We start from the raw sequence: 18,036 nt of genomic DNA on the forward strand, positions 1-18,036 counted from the left end.
CAAAGCCCCAGCAGATAGTTGTATGTCATAGCAGCACATCCTTCTAGTTGCTGTATGTGGGACGCGGCCTCAGCATGGCCGGACAAGCGGTGCGTCGGTGTGCGCCCTGGATCTGAACCCTGGCCGCCAGCAGCGGAGCGCGAGCACTTAACCGCTAAGCCACGGGGCCGGCCCTTTCATATTCTTTCTATTTAAAATATGTGGCAAGGGCCGGTCCCGTGGCTTAGCGGTTAAGTGCGCGCACTCCGCTACTGGCGGCCCGGGTTCGGATCCTGGGCGCGCACCGACACACCGCTTCTCCGGCCATGCTGAGGCCGGGTCCCACGTACACCAACTAGAAGGATGTGCAGCTATAACATACAACTATCTACTGGGGCTTTGGGAGGAAAAAAAATAAATAAAATTATTAAAATATGTGGCAAGAATTCTCATTGGCCCGGCTCCCGTGCATATATTTTCAATAAGGTCCCATTTCTCCACTTTCTTTTGTGGCTTTGCATTTTGCTTTGTTGACTCTTGCCTCAGAATCTCTGGGTTATCAGATCTGAATGGCAAACCAGAACACCAACTTATTCATTTGCATGGAGACATAAAATACCCAGAATCAGCATCCCCTTCCATGGACAGGGCTGGCTGAGCCTCACATACCTGGCCCCTTGACTCATGTTTTTCTAGACTTTGGGCTGAACAACAGTTTCCTAAGCATATTACTCCTTGCTGTCACATTATGGTACAATCGAGTAAAGTACCTTGGCCGCATTCCAGGCCCTGGTCACTGTGATAGAGCTTTGCCAGCTCCCGGCACATGATGTGAAATAAGAGACCCTTGGGTATTTATTTCAGTGGATCTATTTTAATTTCCAAGTTCCTAGCAACATTTTCCCAATGAATATTTGGGTTGTTTATTCTAAAATTTGCTTGATTTCTCCCATTGTATTTATTGGCTTCCCTCCGAAGGTGCCTTTTGTAGTTCTTGATTCCCTCATCTCCTTCTTTCAAGGATTTATCCCAAGTTTATCAAATACACAACAATTTTGGGCTCCAATGTTTAGGAATGTCAGTGATCTCCAGTGTTTAATATTCTCCCTATTTGCTTTTACAACAAACCCCTGCCGGCTCTCCTTGCTTCACTGTGCTCTTCTTCATTCCATCTGTAGACCCTCTCCGCCTTCCATCTGGATGAAAATAATGGGGATAAAGAGTGTGGTCTCAAGTTTCATGGCACAATAGCAAACTTACCCTCCACTTATCTGGTTTCCAAAGCACATGTAGCCCCCTGAACACCACACAGAACTGCAGTAGATTTCCATGCCAGCCGTTGTAATCCATTTCTGGCTCCTGTCCACCATCCAGCTTCTAACAAAGCTTGGCACAGAGAAGTGCCATTTAGTCTGAGGGCCTTGCTAGCACTTCAGCCTCTTCCACTTGATCAGAAGCCAATGAACTTGAACCATGATGGTTTTATTAGTGGTCATTAGGAGAACTCAGTCTCACAGAGGCCACTTCTGCACTGGCTATAAAACAATTGTCCAGGCATTTTCCAGCACGTGACGCTATGTCACCTATATGAGATCACATGTAAGAAGTGTCCTTTAGGACCCACTGTTAGCACTTCCATGGCATTTTATTTTCCATTGTTTTCATAGCTAATTATGTAGTTGCTCATCTCCCTTCTCTGCCCCTCACTAGATTGTAAATTCCTGGCATGCTAGGCCTAACTGACTCATCTCTACATTGCCTACAGCACTGTGCCCTAGAAGGCGTTGAATAAAATGTCTGCATAAGGAATTTCACAAATTATTTCGTAGAGCTGTGATTGAGAATGTGCAGGATCTTTTAGGGGTGGTGATGAATTGTTGGGGTAGCAGAAGACCTTTATGCAGCTGTGAGAGGTTTGAAAGTCTGTTCTGAAGTTCTTACAGCAAGGGATGCATCATGTTTTAAAATAGTATTTAAAGAAAAGGAGACTGCATGTTTTGATCCAGTCATCTTAGGATATACACATGACCAAAGGCAGGAGTTGATGTGATAAAGGAAAAAGCCACATGGCTTGCTTCATCCTCAACTTTCCACTTTCTCTCTGTGTTTTCTCTAATTTCCAAGTTTAAGCTATTCTTTTGAGGGAAAATGTTCAGTCCTGTCTAATCAGGAGAGGGGAAATGCGAGGCAGAGAGAGAAACTGTTACAGGGAGAGGTGTGGCATTCTGAAGAACATGGAAGTTCTTTGAAATATATTAAAGTACAGTTTTGCATTTTCTGACCAGAAGTATCTGATTTGCCTTAGGGAGGATTAGGAGTGCCACCACAGGGATACACAGAGAAAGACTAATATCCAGCCTCTGACATCTAGAGTAGGACTTCTGAGTCTGCAGAAAAGCGTTCGTTTTAAAAGCAAGCTTTGTGGAGAGAGAATTTCTTTAGCATCTATCAAGAGCTGTCCTGTGGACTGGATGATAATAAAAGGCCGGGATAGAGAGAAGTCAGCATGTGACACAGGGTAGTTGGCAGGTACGAAAGAGGAGGGAAGACAGAGGGAGGGAAGCAGGCAGGGAGAAATGTGTGTCCTAACCACCCCTCTTTGGGCTGAGGTCCAGGAGCCATGGTAAATAGGTGGAGACTAAAGCAAAAGGCTTTGTGCCCTGCCCCTCTCTGGATCCCTACGAGGGTGGCAATCTCCACTGGTCGGCACATTCGCCATAGTGCATCCCTGGAGGAGAAGCTGGCTTGACAGTGGGTAGCTCCCAGCTCTCTACAGCCTGCAAGAGGTGTGCAGGGAGCCAGAGGTTCTTCAGAGGGCCACTGAAGAAATTCAGAGATTCTAGGAAGACAGAGGACTATCAGGAGCCTGAGGTCAGGAGGAAGCGGCTGCAGAGTCAGGGGAAGTGGCCAGCACGCTGCAGCCAGGTGGTGGGTGACAGAATGCTGTCCCTAATGGGAGGCGGACCGGCCTGTTTTGCCTCAGCAGCCACCAGTGTGGGGCACAGAACTTTACTGTGTGACAGAGGACTGGACCCTAGAAGGAGGTGAGAGACAGACCAGCTAGAGGAGAAGAGCTGTCTTTAGTGGGGGAAGTCATCACTCCTTGAATCCATGGTTATATATTAGCCCTTTGAGGTAAAGAGTATTTTTATTTTGTGGCTGAAGAAGGTGCAGCTCATGAAGTTGAGGGTAATTTACCCAAATTCACCCAGGGGCTAGCAGACTCAGGGCTAAATTTAGCACTCAACTCCAGCAGTTCATCCAGGTGCTTAGTGTCACTTTCTCTGCTCCATTGAAGCTTTTTATGTCTTCTGGTTTCTATTTTTAGATGTCTTGTTTAATTTTGAAAGATGCCCAGAATTCTTCCACAGTATACACTCCAAACAAATAAACTGCAATGTGGTTTGGTCCTATGGTAATGACTCAATCAATTGCCTTTTAATAAAAATGCTGTAGTAATCCCAAATGAAAAATTCCGCACAGGATAAAAGTGCAATTGGGGAACCCCTGATTAGTTCTCCCAGTTGATTTTAAGAATAATTCATTTGGAGCTTATTGGATTTACATTTTAGACTCTAAACTCAAAAGGAAATAGTTAAACATAGCAGAATATTGAATTTTCAACTGCATCGCACTCCATGCATTTTCCATTTTTCTCTGTTTTGCATATGGTCAGAGTCTGTGATAAAGATCTATGTCAATACCTATATTTTCCTCATTAATTGACTAAAACAGAAACTCCATTGCTTAATCAGGATTTTGTCAGTTTATATCCCCAAGTTTTCCTGAGAGTTAAAAAAATACACAGGTCAGAAGAAAAAACCAACAAAGGAAGAGGTGGTGAAGGAGTTAGCTCTCAGCCTGAGAAGCAGGCACGTTCTCTGTGGTCTGACTCAGGGGAGAGGAGCTTAGGAAACTGGGTAGTTACAGCCTGTCACGGGCCAGTACACACGGACCCTCAGCTACACATCGCCTCTCTCTCTGCCAGAATTTCCCTGGAAAGTTCAGCTGTAAAACCTGCAAGGCCAGAAGTGGAGGGAGGTGCACATTGACTATAAAAAAGCCCAGTTAAATGCCACTCCTTTTATTCTGTGGGGAGATAAAATATCTATTTACATTATATACTTAATTTGAACTTTAAATTTCATTGGTGTAATACGTATTTTACTTAAAAATGAGGCTAGGCGTTACTGTCGAGAATTGTGCTGCCGCTTACGTAAGTTGGACGGAGGGGTTTTGGAATGTCTTGATCCCCATAAAAGTATAATAAAGTTGACATAAAAAATTGCTTACTTGAGTTTTTAAAACTGCTTAATTTTTATTTAAATTTGAAAATATTGGGAATGACTGAAAAGACACACTTAGCACTGGAACTGACTATATTTGTCTTTCAAACTTTGGGTGCCGACATGACGTGTAGCGTTTCCTGTACTCCACAGCCGGGCACACTGCCCAGCTTGGGTTTTAAAATCTGGGGACTAGAGCTTGATAAATGCTTTTTTTGGACCATGGCAGTGGTTGGGATCTTTAAAATAGGACAATAAGACTTCAATCATGATCCCAAAAGGATGATATCCACACCACTAGGGAGTTAAATATAATGAGTCTTAGGAAATAAAATGATCACCTTTCTTAAAAAAATTATAACATCCTTGTAATATGTGCAAATTCAACAAGAGTTAGAGTATGCCAGGACTTCTCATTTAGCTGATTTTTTATTTAATGTAATTTAAAATAAATTTAGGTACATTTAATAAGTACAGAAGATTGGCACAGCATTACGGAAACTTGGAAACTAGAGAAAAAATTGCTCATAGTTCCCCTAGGAACTAACATCATTTTGGTGTGTTTAATCAGTGATTCCCCAGCTGACCCCACATCAGAATCACCTGGAAGCTAGTTACAGTTCAGATCCCAGTTCCTTCTCTGAGTCAGAGTCTTTGTGGGTGGGACCCCGGGGATTTATATTTTTAACAAGCTCCCCAGTTGATTCTGATTTGCAGCTGGGAGATTAACTTGTTCTGCTACCCAGGGGATCCTTTTATCTCCAGTGCATCCAGAGGGCCCATTCCAGGCTTTGCTGCACAGGTCATCCCTGCCTAAGGGCAGTGGGAAGCCACTAAAGGCTCAAAGCAGGAGGTGACTTGATCTCATTTGCTTTTTAAAGCTTACTCTGGAGTTAGTGAGTAGATAGAACTTGAGGGGAGCAAGACTTGGAGTCAGGGAGATAAATTATGAGACATGATGAGGATGGGGAGAAGTGGACACAGCTGAGGCATATTTAGATGGTGGAATTGTTAGAACCTGGCGATGACTGGATTTAAGAAGGAAATGGCAAGACCTCTTCCAGGCATAGGGAATATCAAGACCTCTTCCAGGCTTAGGAAAGAGGTAAAGACCTTAAGATAGGACACATAAGAACCTTATTTGCATATATCTTTTATTACATTTTGTCTCAAATACTTTTCCAAAAGGTGGTGTTTAATTATGTATTTTAATTTGGGCAAAATATAACTATCATTAAATTATAAGGTAATGTTCAAAAGGGAAAAATAGTAACTTTACAGTGGAGAAACCTGGCAGACACCACCTTAACTAAGAGATCCAGATTATAGCACCGGGAATAAGACATATCCTTCCACACCATGTACCCCTGATATGATGCACTGAGAAGGACACAACATCACACCCGGGGTATTCTTGCCAAAATGCACAACTTCATTCTAGTTATGAGAAAACATCAGAAACTAAAAATGAGGGACATTCTACAAAATAGCTGGCCAGTCCTCTTCAAAGGTGTCAAGGTCACTGAAAGGCAAGGGGAAACTGACTGAAGGAGACTAAGCAGACATGAAAACTAAATACAATGTGGGAGCCGGGGCGGAAAAAGAACACTGAGTGGGAAACCTGAGAAAATTTAAATAAAGTCTGTAGGTTAGTTAATAGTACTCTATCAGTGATAGTTCCCAAGCTTTGTTAATTGTACTATGATTATGGAAGATGTTAACAGGGAAATCTGGGTGAAGTGCATATGGGTTCTCTCTGTACTATTTTAGCAACTTTTCTGTACATTGAAATTACAAAGTTAAAAAATTACAAGCAACATTCATTTTTGCAACAATTTTTAAAAATATTAGTAAAAGACACTTTTTTAAAAGGTACACAGCTTCTGGGATAGAAAGTACTGGTGCTTGAAACAATGTGTATGTAAGGCGGCCAATACCCATGTGAATTAGTTCTGGTTCCTGTGTGTCTAGTAATTTTCCTTCATCACCAATTTGGACTAGTTCAGGCTGCAGAACTGTATTTCCACCATCTTGATCATCGCTCTCAGCTGGGGCCTTTGACATTGTGGGATTGCTGGGGCAAACTCATGTGTGACTGGTGAGGCCATGTAACAACACTGCTGGGCTGACACGCAGAGAGCAAGAGAGGTAGGCAAACTCTGTCTGCGATATCTGTTCCCTTATTTCCTCTCTGGAATCATCCCTTCCCAGAACCTACCTCCCTACTTTGACCATTCTCTCCCTCGCTGAGTAAACCTGAAACCCACTTCACCCACATGTTATCCCGCACAGCCTTCGTATTCACTAGGAAATAGCAAAATCAACTCAGAAGTTCAGTTGTTAACAGATGATGAAGTCCCTCCCTGTTATCTTCCCTCTCAAAAGACATTCGCATTTAACAACTATCACCAACGAGTTAGACGGAATTTTACGCTCCGAGGCAAGACCAGAGCAGTGACAGAGCTGAGGAGTTCCTGGTGTTCTGGAATCATCAGGTACTTGCAATCTCTGGGGACTGAGGCTGCAGGGGAGCTGGCACTCTGGAAAAGGCCAATCACAGGGCCAACACCGGAATGTCCTGGAGGAAGTAACTCCTGTGTTAACTTACATCTTTTTCCTCAGAATTTAGGGCTGTTATGTTTTGATGCTGACCTCGTTTTTAGGTTAACCTCAGTTTGACTCCCTCTTCAAAACGGCCGGAAGCTTTTGTCTTTGTTACTCACCAAAGCCTTTAATACTTTGGAACTAGAGAACAGTATTATATTTTTATTGCTAACTAAATGTAGGACACTTGCTTAATCACATATTACCATTATGATAGCTTATTTACAATTGCTAGGGCTATTTGGCATTAATAACTCCCATAAATGACCACCAAAAACTTTTCTCTTGAGCAGTACAGAAATGGATAGCTTTCTTAGTCGTTTACCCAGCGTTAAATGGAGCCTGCTTGCCTTGGTGTCTGCCGCTGGCGCTCAGCTGCTGCAGTAACACGTGTGCAGGAGGCTCTGAGCTCCCAAGCAGAGAGGAGCCCGTGAAGTGGATTCAGGGTGATATTCGCAGGACATGGTATCTGCAGTCTGATCCACAGGAGCAGAAGCAGTAGAGGGATGAGGGGCAGCTATGTCCCAGAGGTGAACTCTGACATAAGGACCGCTGCTCAAAATAGCCCTCTATAAACAACCTTTAATCTCACTTGCTCCTTGTCACCTGCCTTTGCTACTTGACAGCAGTTCTCCAGGTGGCTAGTCCTGGATGGTGTTCATCCAGAGATCCATTGGCTCCTTTTTTCTTTATTTCACTACCAGAGTTTATTTATTTTGACTACTTTATTCAAGTGTAACTTACGATAAAATTCGCTCATTTCAAGTGTGCAATTCAATGGGTTTTTTGTAAATTTACTGGGTTGTGCAACCGTTACTGTAATCCAGTTTTAGAACATTTTTACCACACTAGTAAGATCCTTTATGCCCAGTTAAGCCACATTTCCATCCCTAACTCTAGGCAACCTCTTATGTATGTTCCTCTGTCTTTATAGATTTGCCTTTTCTAACATTTCATATAAATGGAATCATACAGCACGTGGTCATCTGTGTCTGGCTTCCTTGGCGTCATGTTTTTGAGGTTCATCTCTAAGGTAGCAGGTCAGAGTTATTCTTGTGATGCTGGGTTCCTGCTGCCCCCAACCTCAAAATTCCTTAAGCATGCTAAGACCACTTGCTCTTTAAATGGTCCTCGTGCTTCTCCTCCTGTTCTCCTTCAGTCAGTTTTCTACATGGCTGTCAGGCTCCATCCTGTTCTTCGCCTGCTCAGCCCCTCGGATGGCATCACCTGGGCTGAGCCGCCCTGCCCTCTCCAGTCTGTCCCACCATTGTTCAGGTCTTTGTTCAAATGTTGCTTCCTTAAAGAAGTCTTCTCTGACCTCCTTGTCATGGACTGTTCACTTGCCCTACTTTATGTTTCTTCACAGTTTATTAATTTCTGAAATTATATTTTCTGTTTATCTTTTTATTTTTGTTGTAAGATCAGCCCTGAGATAACATCTGATGCCAATCCTCCTCTTTTTTGCTGAGGAAGATTGGCCCTGGGCTAACATCAGTGCCCATCTTGCTCTACTTTATTTGGGACGCTGCCACACCATGGCTTGACAAGCGGTATGTCGGTGAGCGCCCAGGATCCGAACCTGCAAACCCCGAGCTGCTGAAGTGGAGCGCATGCACTTAACTGCTGCACAACCGGGCCGGCCCCCTGTTTATCTTTTTAAAAAACTTTTTAAAAATTGAGATGTAATTGATATGTAACAATATATTAGTTTCAGGTGTACAACATAATGATTCAATATATGCATATATTGTGAAACGATCACCACAATAAGTCTAGTTAACATCCATAACCACATATGTAGTTACAATTTTTTTTTCTTGTGATGAGAACTTTTAAGATCTACTCTTTTTAGTAACTTTCAAATGTATAATACAGTATTACTAACTATAGTCACCATGCTGTACATTGTATCCCCAGGACTTATTTATTTTATAACTGGAAGTTTGTACCTTTTGACCCCCTTCACCCATTTCATATCCCACTCCCCCAACTCTGCCTTAGACAACCACCAATCTGTTCTCTGTATCTACAAGTTTGTTTTGTTTTTTGTTTTGTTTTGTTTTAGATTCCACATATAAGCGAGGTCATATGGTATTTGTCTTTCTCTGACATATTTCACTTAGCATAATGTCATCAAGGTCCATCCGTGTTGTCACAGTGGCAGGATTTTCCTCTTGTATATGGCTGAATAATATTCTATTATGTATATATGACATTTACTTTATCCATTCATCCATCGATGGATACTTAGGTTGTGTCCATATCTTGGCTATTGTAAATAATGCTGCAGTGAACACTGGGGTGCATATATCTTTTTGAGTTAGTGTTTTCATTTCTTCAGAATACCCAGAATTGGGATTGCTGGATCATATGGTAGTTCTATTGTTAATTTTTGAGGAAGCTGCATACTGTTTTCCATAGTGGCCACACCAATTTACATTCCCAACAGCAGTGCACAAGGGCTTCCTTTTCCCCTCGCCAACATTTATTTCTTGTCTTTTTGATAATACCCATTCTAACAGATGTGAAGTGATATCTCCTTGTGGTTTTGATTTATATTTCCTTGATGATTAGTGATTTGAGCACCTTTTCTTGTACCTGTTGGCCATCTGTATGTCTTCTTTGAAAAAATGTCTGTTCAGATCCTCTGCCCATTTATTAATCGGATTTTTTTTTTTTTTTTTTTTTGCCATTGAGTTGTATGAGTTCTTTACATATTTTGGATATTAATCCCTTATCAGATATATGCTTCACAAATATTGTCTGCCATCCTGTAGGTTACCTTTTCATTTTGTGGCTGGTTTCCTTTGCTGTGCAGGAGATTTTTAGTTTGATGTAGCCCCACTTGTTTATATTTTGCTTTCCTTGCCTTGCTTTTAGAGTCAGATCCAAAAAATCATCACTAAGACTGATGTCACGGAGCTTACTGCCTATGTTTTCTTCTAGGAGTTTTATGGTTTCAGGTCTTACATTCAAGTCTTTAATCCATTTTGAGTTAATTTTTGTGTAGGTGTAAGATAGTGGTCCAGTTTTACTCTTTTGCATGTGGCTGTCCAGTTTGCTGAACACTGTTTATTGAAGAGGCTGTCCTTTCCTGAGTGTATATTCTTGGCTCCTTTGTCATAAATTAATTGATCATATATGCGTGGGTTTATTTCTGAGATTTCTCTTCTGCTCCATTAATCTGTTTTTATGCCAATACCATACTATTTTGATTACTATAGCTTTGTAATATAGTTTGAAAGCAGGAAGCATGATGCCTCTAGCTTTGTTCTTCTTTCTCAAGATTGCTTTGGCTATTCAGGGTCTTTCGTGGTTCTAAACAAATTTTAGGATTGTGTGTTGTATTTCTGTGAAAAATGCCCTTGGAATTTTGCTAAGAATTCCATTGAATCTGTAGATTGCTTTGGGTAGTATGGACATTTTAACAATATTAATTCTTTTGATCCAGGTGCATGGGATATCTTTCCATTTCTTAATGTCATCATCGATTTCTTTCAATAATGTCTTATAGTTTTCATGGTATAGGTCTTTCACCTCCTTAGTTAAATTTATTCCTAGGTACTTTATTCTTTTTGATGCAATGGTAAATTGGATTGTTTTCTTAATTTCTCTTTCTGATAGTTCATTATTAGTGTATAGAAACAACAGATTTTTGTATATTGATTTTGTATCCTGCAACTTTACTGAATTCACTTATTCTAACAGTTTTTTGGTGGCATCTTTAGGGTTTTCTGTATATAATATCATGTCATCTGCAAATAATGACAGTTTTATTCTTCCTCTCTGATTTAGATGACTTTTATTTCTTTCTTGCCTAATCGTTCTGGTTAGAGCACTTTCAATACTATGTTGAATAAAAGTGGTGAGAGTGGGCATCTTTGTTTTGTTCCTGATCTTAGAGGAAAAGTTTTCAGCTTTTCACCATTGAGTATGTTGTTAGCTGTGGGCTTGTCGTATACGGCCTTTATTATATTGATGTCTGTTCCCTCTATACCCAATTAGTTGAGAGTTTTTATCATAAATGGGTGTTGAATTTTGTCAAATGCTTTTCCTGCATTTATTGAGATGATCGCATGATTTTTCGTGTGTGTGAGGAAGATTAGCCCTGAGCTAACATCTGATGCCAATCCTCCTCTTTTTGCTGAGGAAGATTGGCTGTGGGCTAACATCTGTGCCCATCTTCCTCTACTTTATATGGGATGCTGCCACAGCATGGCCTAACAAGCAGTGCATCGGTCTGCACCTGGGATGCAAACCCCTGAATCCCAGGCTGCTGAAGCGGAGTGTTTGAATTTTAACTGCTATGCCACTGGGCCGGCCCCTGAGATGACTGTACTATTTTTCTTCTTCATTTTGTTAATGTGGTGTATGACATTGATTGATTTGTGGATGTTGAATCATCCTTGCATCCCTTGAATAAATCCCACTTGATCATGGTGTATGGTCCTTTTAATGTATTGTTGAATTTGGTTTGCTAATATTTTGTTGAAGATTTTTGCATCTATGTTTATCAGGAATATTGGCCTGTAACTTTCTTTTCTTGTGGTGTTTTTGTCTGGTTTTGGCATCAGGGTAATGCTGACCTCCTAAAATGGGTTTGGAAGCATTCCTTCCCCTTCTAATTTTTGGAAGAGTTTGAGAAGGATTAGTATTAATTTTCTTTGAATATTTGGTATAATTCACCCATGAAGCTGTTTGGTCCTAGACTTATTGTTTGTTGTGAGGTTTCTGATTATTGATTCAGTCTCCTGTTTAGTAATGGAGTTGTTCAGATTTTTTAATTTTTTCATGATTCAGTCTTGGTAGGTTGTATGTTTCTAGGAATTTATCCATTTCTTCTAGGTTGTTCAATTAGTTAGCATTGTTGATAGTAGTCTGTTATGATCCTTTGTATTTCTGTGGTATCAGTTGTAACATGTCCTCTTTCATTTCTGATTTTGTTTGAATTCTCTCTTTTTCTTGGTGAGTCTAGCTAAATGTCACTTTTGTTTATCATTTCAAAGAACTAGCTCTTAGTTGCATTGACTTTTTTTTTCTATTGTCTTTTTTTAGTCTCTATTTCATTTATTTCTGCTCTGGTCTTTGTTATTTCCTTCCTTCTGCTAAATTTGGGCTTCATTTGTTGTTCTTTTTCTAGTTCTTTGAGGTATAAAGTCAGGTTGTTTATTTGAGATTTTTTCTTGTTTCTTGAGGTAGGCATTTATCGCTATGATCATCTCTCTTAAAACTGCGTTTCCTTCATCCCATAAATTTTGGTATGTTGTATTTCCATTTTTATTTGTCTCAAGATATTTTTTAATTTCTCTTTTGATTTCTTCTTTGACCTATTGGTTGTTTAGTAGCATGTTTTTTAATCTCCATATATTTGTGAATTTTTGTTTTCTTCTTGTAATTGATTTCTTGTTTCATACCACTGTAGTCAGAAAAGATGCTTGGTATGATTTCAATCCTTTTAAATTTAAGACTTGTTTTGTGGCCTAACATATGGTCTATCCTAGAGAATGTTCCATGTGCACTTGAGAAGAATGTATATTTTGTTGCTTTTGAATGGAGTGTTTTGTATATGTCTCTTAAGTCCATTTGGTCTAATGTGTCATTTAAGGCATGTTTGCTTATTGGTATTCTGTCTGGATGATCTATCCATTGATGTAGGTGGGGTATTAAAGTCTCCTACTATTATTGTATTGCTGCCTACTTCTCCCTTTGGTTCTGTTAATATTTGCTTTGTATTTTTAGGTGCTCCTATTTTGGGTGCATAAATATTTACAAACATTATATTTTCTTGTTGAATTGACGACTTTATCATTATGTAGTGACCTTTTTTGCTTCTTATTACAGTGTCTGTCTTAAAGTCTATTTGTCTGATATAAATATAGCTACCTCAGCTTTATTTTGGTTTCCATTTGCATGGAATATCTTTTTTTCATCCTTTCACTTTCACTTTATGTGTGTCCTTACATCTGAAGTTTGTCTCTTGTAGGCAGCATTATAGATGACTCTTGTTTTTTTTTTTTTTTTAACATTTTTTAATTGATATAATTGACATATAATATTATATTAGTTTCAAGTGTACAACATAATGATTTGATATTTGTATATATTGTGAAGTGATCACCACAATAAGTCTAGCTAATATCAATTGCCACACATAGATGGGTCTTTTTTTTTTATCCAGTCACTCTCTGTCTTTTGATTGGAGAATTTAGTCCATTTACACTTAAAGTAATAATTGATAGGTATGTACTTATTGCAATTTTGTTCATTGCTTTTCTGGCTGTTTTGTAATTGTTTTGTTTCTTTCTTCTTCTCTTACTCCTTTTTTCATGATTTGATGATTTTCTATAGTGGTATGCTTAGATTCCTTTCTCTTTACCTTTTGTGTGTTTACTATAGGTTTTTCTTTGTGATTACCATGAGGCTTACATAAAACAACTTATATTTATAACAGTCTATTTTAAGTTGATAAAAACTTAAGTTTGAATGCATTCCAAAGCTCTACATTTTACTCCCTCCCCCATGTTATGTTTTTCATGTCACAATTAAGATCTTTTTAACTTGTGTATTCATTAACAAATTATTGTAGTTATAGTTATTTTTACTACTTTGTCATTTAACCTTTTATGCTAGCTTTATAAGTGATTAGCCCACCACCTTTACATTAGATTATTCTGAATTTTTCCACAATTTACCTTTGCCAGTGAGACTTATACTTTCATATCTTTTCTTATTACTAATTAGCACTCTTTCATTTCAGCTTAAAGGAGTCTCTTTAACATTTCTTTGAAGGCTGGTCTAAGGGTGATGAACTCCTTTAGCTTTCGCTTGTCTGGAAAACTCTTTCTCCTTCAATTATGAAGGACAACTTTGAGGGTAGAATATTCTTGGTTGGAAGTTTTTTTTCCTTTCAATGCTTTGAATATATTGTGCTAGTCCCTTCTGGCCTACAAAGTTTCTGCTGAAAAATCTGGTCATAGTTGATAAGTAAATGACAAGCAATAGGATATTGGAGTATATGAGGAAGCCATTTGCTATAAAACTAATTCAGCCTGAACTTGTTTTTCCAAAAGGGCCTGATATGGCCGTTGAGCATGCATTGTATGTCTGCTTTAAGTGTTTACAACGTCCCGAAGACAAGAACAATGCCCTTAAAGATAAGGATGTAACTTCCCCTACATTGGCATTTCCTTAAAGATAAGCATCTCTCCCTAAACTAAGGATTGATTACTGACCTGCTGTGCTCAGCTTGTGAACACCTACCTTGAGACTACTGACCCACTGTGTTCATTGAATTGCTGTGCCGGCAAAGCAATCTCATGACTATTGTAAAAGAGACATTCCAATCATATGTGATACATGCTTTTTGATGGGATATAACCACTTTGTACACCCCTACTTCTTTGGAGTGCTCCCTTCCTTTGTGGAAGGACTCTCCCAGGCTACATGGTCCTCAGGATAGGCTCATAATAAACACATCCCAATTTTGATTTGTAGATTGGTTATGGATTATTTGCATCGACATAGTCTTATGGGGGTTCTCTTATATGTAACAAGTTGTATTTCTCTTGCTGCTTTTAACATTCTCTCCTTGTTTTTAACTTTCGATAATTTAATTATAACATGTGTTGGTGTGTGTCTCTTTGGGTTCATATTATTTGGAACTCTCTGGGCTTCCTGAATCTGAATGTCTGTTTCCTTCCCCAGGTTGGGGAAATTTTCAGCCATTATTTCTTCAACTAAATTTTCTGCCCCCTTTTCTCTCTTCTCCTTCTGGGACCCCTATAACGCAAATATTGGTCTGCTAGATCTTGTCCCATAAGTCCCTTAAGCTATCTTCACTCTTTTTGATTCTTTTTCCTTTTTGCTGCTCTGATTGGGTGAGTTCCTCTGCCCTGTCTTTGAGTTCACCAGTCCTTTCTTCTGCTTTATCTAGTCTGCTGTTGAACCATCTAGTGTATTTTTCAGCTCTGTGACTTCTATTTAGTACTTTTTAATATTTTCTATCTCTTTGTTGAAGTTCTCACTTTGTTCATCTATTCTTCTCCCAAGCCTGGTGAGAATCTTTGACTGTTACTTTGAACTCTTTATTAGGTAAACCACTTATTTAAGTGTTTCATTAACTCCTTTTTCTGAGGTTTTATCTTGTTCTTTCTTTGGAACATATTCTTCTATTTCTTCATTTTCCTTGACTTGATGTGTTGTTTTTCTACACATTAAATAAAACAGCCACTTCTCCCAGTGTTGAAGGAGTGGTCTCCTGTAGAAGATGAAACTTATTGTTCAACCCTGCCCTAGCTCTTGGTTGTCTCTCAAACCTTTGTGATTGTCCAAGCAGGCTACTTTATTCTTAGTAGCTCCCAATAGTTGAGAGTGTGCCAAGGCCTGTCAGTGTCCCAAAGAGGAGGATCTCAGTCAGCACCTAGATTCAGGATGATTAGAAGCCAGACCCTGTGGTGATGGGTTGTAATTAGTATTTGGGTGGTGAACATGATGTAGTCCACGCAGAAATAGAAGTACAATGATGTACACCTGAAATTTTTGCAATGTTATAAACCAATGTTACTGCAATAAAAAAAAAAAAAATAAATAAAAAAATAAAAAAAATAAAAAAAAGAAGCCAGACCCTCAGGCAGCAGCTTTTAAAGAATGAAAATATACTTCTTTCAGAGGAGGACTGGGAGATAAGCATTTCTGTCTGCTCCCTCTGCACTGAGCCCTGGGGTAATAGTCAGTTAAGAACTGTTTCTTTGTTTGCTACTGTCCCATTAACACAAGACACAAGCCCCGCTGGCCACCAGAGCCAGGCTATCAAGGGGTGTGATGCAGCCACAAAAGCCAGGCACCAGATGTGTGCACAAGCTCCTTTCTTGGAGACACTGGTGACCTGGGGCAGGACAGAGGGAGAGAGTGAAGATGACACCTTCTGGCCTCCCCTGTCTCTGGAGAGGATTGTAGTCAGCTCTTAGATGTGTGTTTAATTAGAAGCCTGCCCCTCAGGCCACACCTATGAAGATAAGCTAGTAGGCTCTTTCATAGAAGGACTAGGGATGTGTTTCAATCTGCTGTCTCTATGCCATGCCCTGGGGGTGGGGATAGCTGGTTAAGAACTATCTCTCCACTGGTTACTGTTCTATGGGACCCACAAACATAAGCCCCGCTGGTCTGGTCGCCAGAGCCAGGCAATCAAGGGGCATCCCTTTGGGCAGCAGCTGCAAAAACTGGGACACCAGACGTGTGCACAAGCTCCTTTCTGGGAGACTGGTGACCTAGGGGAGGCAGAGGGAGAGTCGAAGATGGCACCAGCTGGTCTCTGTCTTTGGAGAGCATTTCAGGAGGCCTCTACCTGTGTGTCAAATTAGAAGACTGCCCCTTAGGCCAAAGCTTTAAGATAAGCAAATAGGCCTCTTTCACAGAAAGACTGGGCACTTTTCAATTGGCTGCCTCTCCACCGGGCCCTGGGCAGTAGCCAGGTGAGTCCCTGTAGCCTGTTAAGAACTGTTTTTTAGTTGGGTGAAATGAGAGAAGGTGGTCAAAAGGTATGAACTTCCAGTTACAAATAAGTTCTAGGATTTAATGTATAGCATGATGATTATAGTTAATAATACTGTACTGTATATTTGAAAGTTGCTAAGAGAGTCCATCTCAAAAAAAAAACTCTTAGGGGCCTGCCCGGTGGCGCAAGCGGTTAAGTGCCCGCGCTCCGCTGCGGCGGCCCGGGGTTCGCTGGTTTGCATCCCGGGCGCGCACCGATGCACCGCTTGTCAAGCCATGCTGTGGTGGCGTCCCATATAAAGTAGAGGAAGCTGGGCATGGATGTTAGCCCAGGGCCAATCTTCCTCAGCAAAAAAAGAGGAGGATTGGCAGATGTTAGCACAGGGCTGATCTCCTCACAAAAAAAAAAAAAAAAAAAAAAGATTAGAATTTGCTATATTCCTATCGTTTTTTCTTTATCTTTAAAATCAGTCTGGTCACTTTTTTAATTTGAAAGATAAAGAAGATTGCAAAAAAAAAAAAGTACTGTTTCTCAGTTCACTGTAGCCTTGTGGGTCTCATGGATGCAAGCGCCATTGGCTTTCAAAGCTGGACATGTTGGGGTCTCATCTCTCAGGTGCATGTCTTAAAAGTTGGGATGCCAGAGGTGAAGTCCAAACCCTTCATTCCTCAGGGAGAAGCTTGGAGTTGTGAGTTCCATCCCAACTGTGGGTGGCTGTGCCAGGGGTGGGTTTTATGGTGAAATTGTGTCTTAGCCTCTCCTACCCATTTCCATGTGGGTTTTTTCTCATTTGCTGATGTGTAGGAGTTGCTCATCTAGTTTTGGGGTTTCTTTCAGAGGACATTGTTCTGTATGTAGCTGTAGATACGGCGTGTCCATGGGAGGAGGTGAGTTCAGGACCCTACTACGTCACCATCTGAAACTGCAACTCTGTTTATTATCTTCTTACTAGACCAGCCAGCCCTGGTCTAGTGGCTAAGATTCATTGCTCTCACTGTCTGTGGCCTGGGTTCGTTTCCCGAATCAGGGAACCACACCACCCATCTGTCAGTTGTCATACTGTGGTGGCTGCGTGTTGCTGTGATGCTGAAAGCTATGCCACTGGTTTCAAATACCAGCAGGGTCACCCATGGTGGACAGGTTTCAGTAGAGCTTCCAGACTAAGACAGACTAGCAAGAAGGACCTGGCCACCCACTTCTGAAAGAAACTCGCCATGAAAACCCTATGAATAGCAGCAGAGCATTGTCTGATACAGCACTGGAAGATGAGAGGATGGTGCAAAAAGACTGGGCAGGGTTCTGCTCTGCTATACACAGGGTCGCTGGGAGTCAGAATCAACTCGATGGCACTAACTACAAAAAACTGGTGGGTAGAAGTGCAATCTAAAGGTCCAGCTGCCAGGGTTACTACCCTGCCTGTCCAATTCCAGGCTGGAGAACTTGGGCCTCTACCAAATAGGGGTAAGGGTAGCACATGGTTTACAAGTGTTGCTTGAGGACAAACATATCCATACATACAGAGTGCTTAAGTAGGGTGGCAAAGGGGACTCAGCAACACAACTTATCATCTCTCTCCTTCCTCTGGAGCGTCAACTTCATGAGGGCAGGACTTTTTCTTTTTCACTCCCAGCCCCTGGAATATAAATGGATGCAGAATGTGGATAAATATTTTTC

Source organism: Ceratotherium simum, chromosome 19 (assembly GCF_057802395.1).
Source record: "Ceratotherium simum simum isolate JZ-2026a chromosome 19, ASM5780239v1, whole genome shotgun sequence".
Lineage (NCBI taxonomy): Eukaryota > Metazoa > Chordata > Mammalia > Perissodactyla > Rhinocerotidae > Ceratotherium > Ceratotherium simum.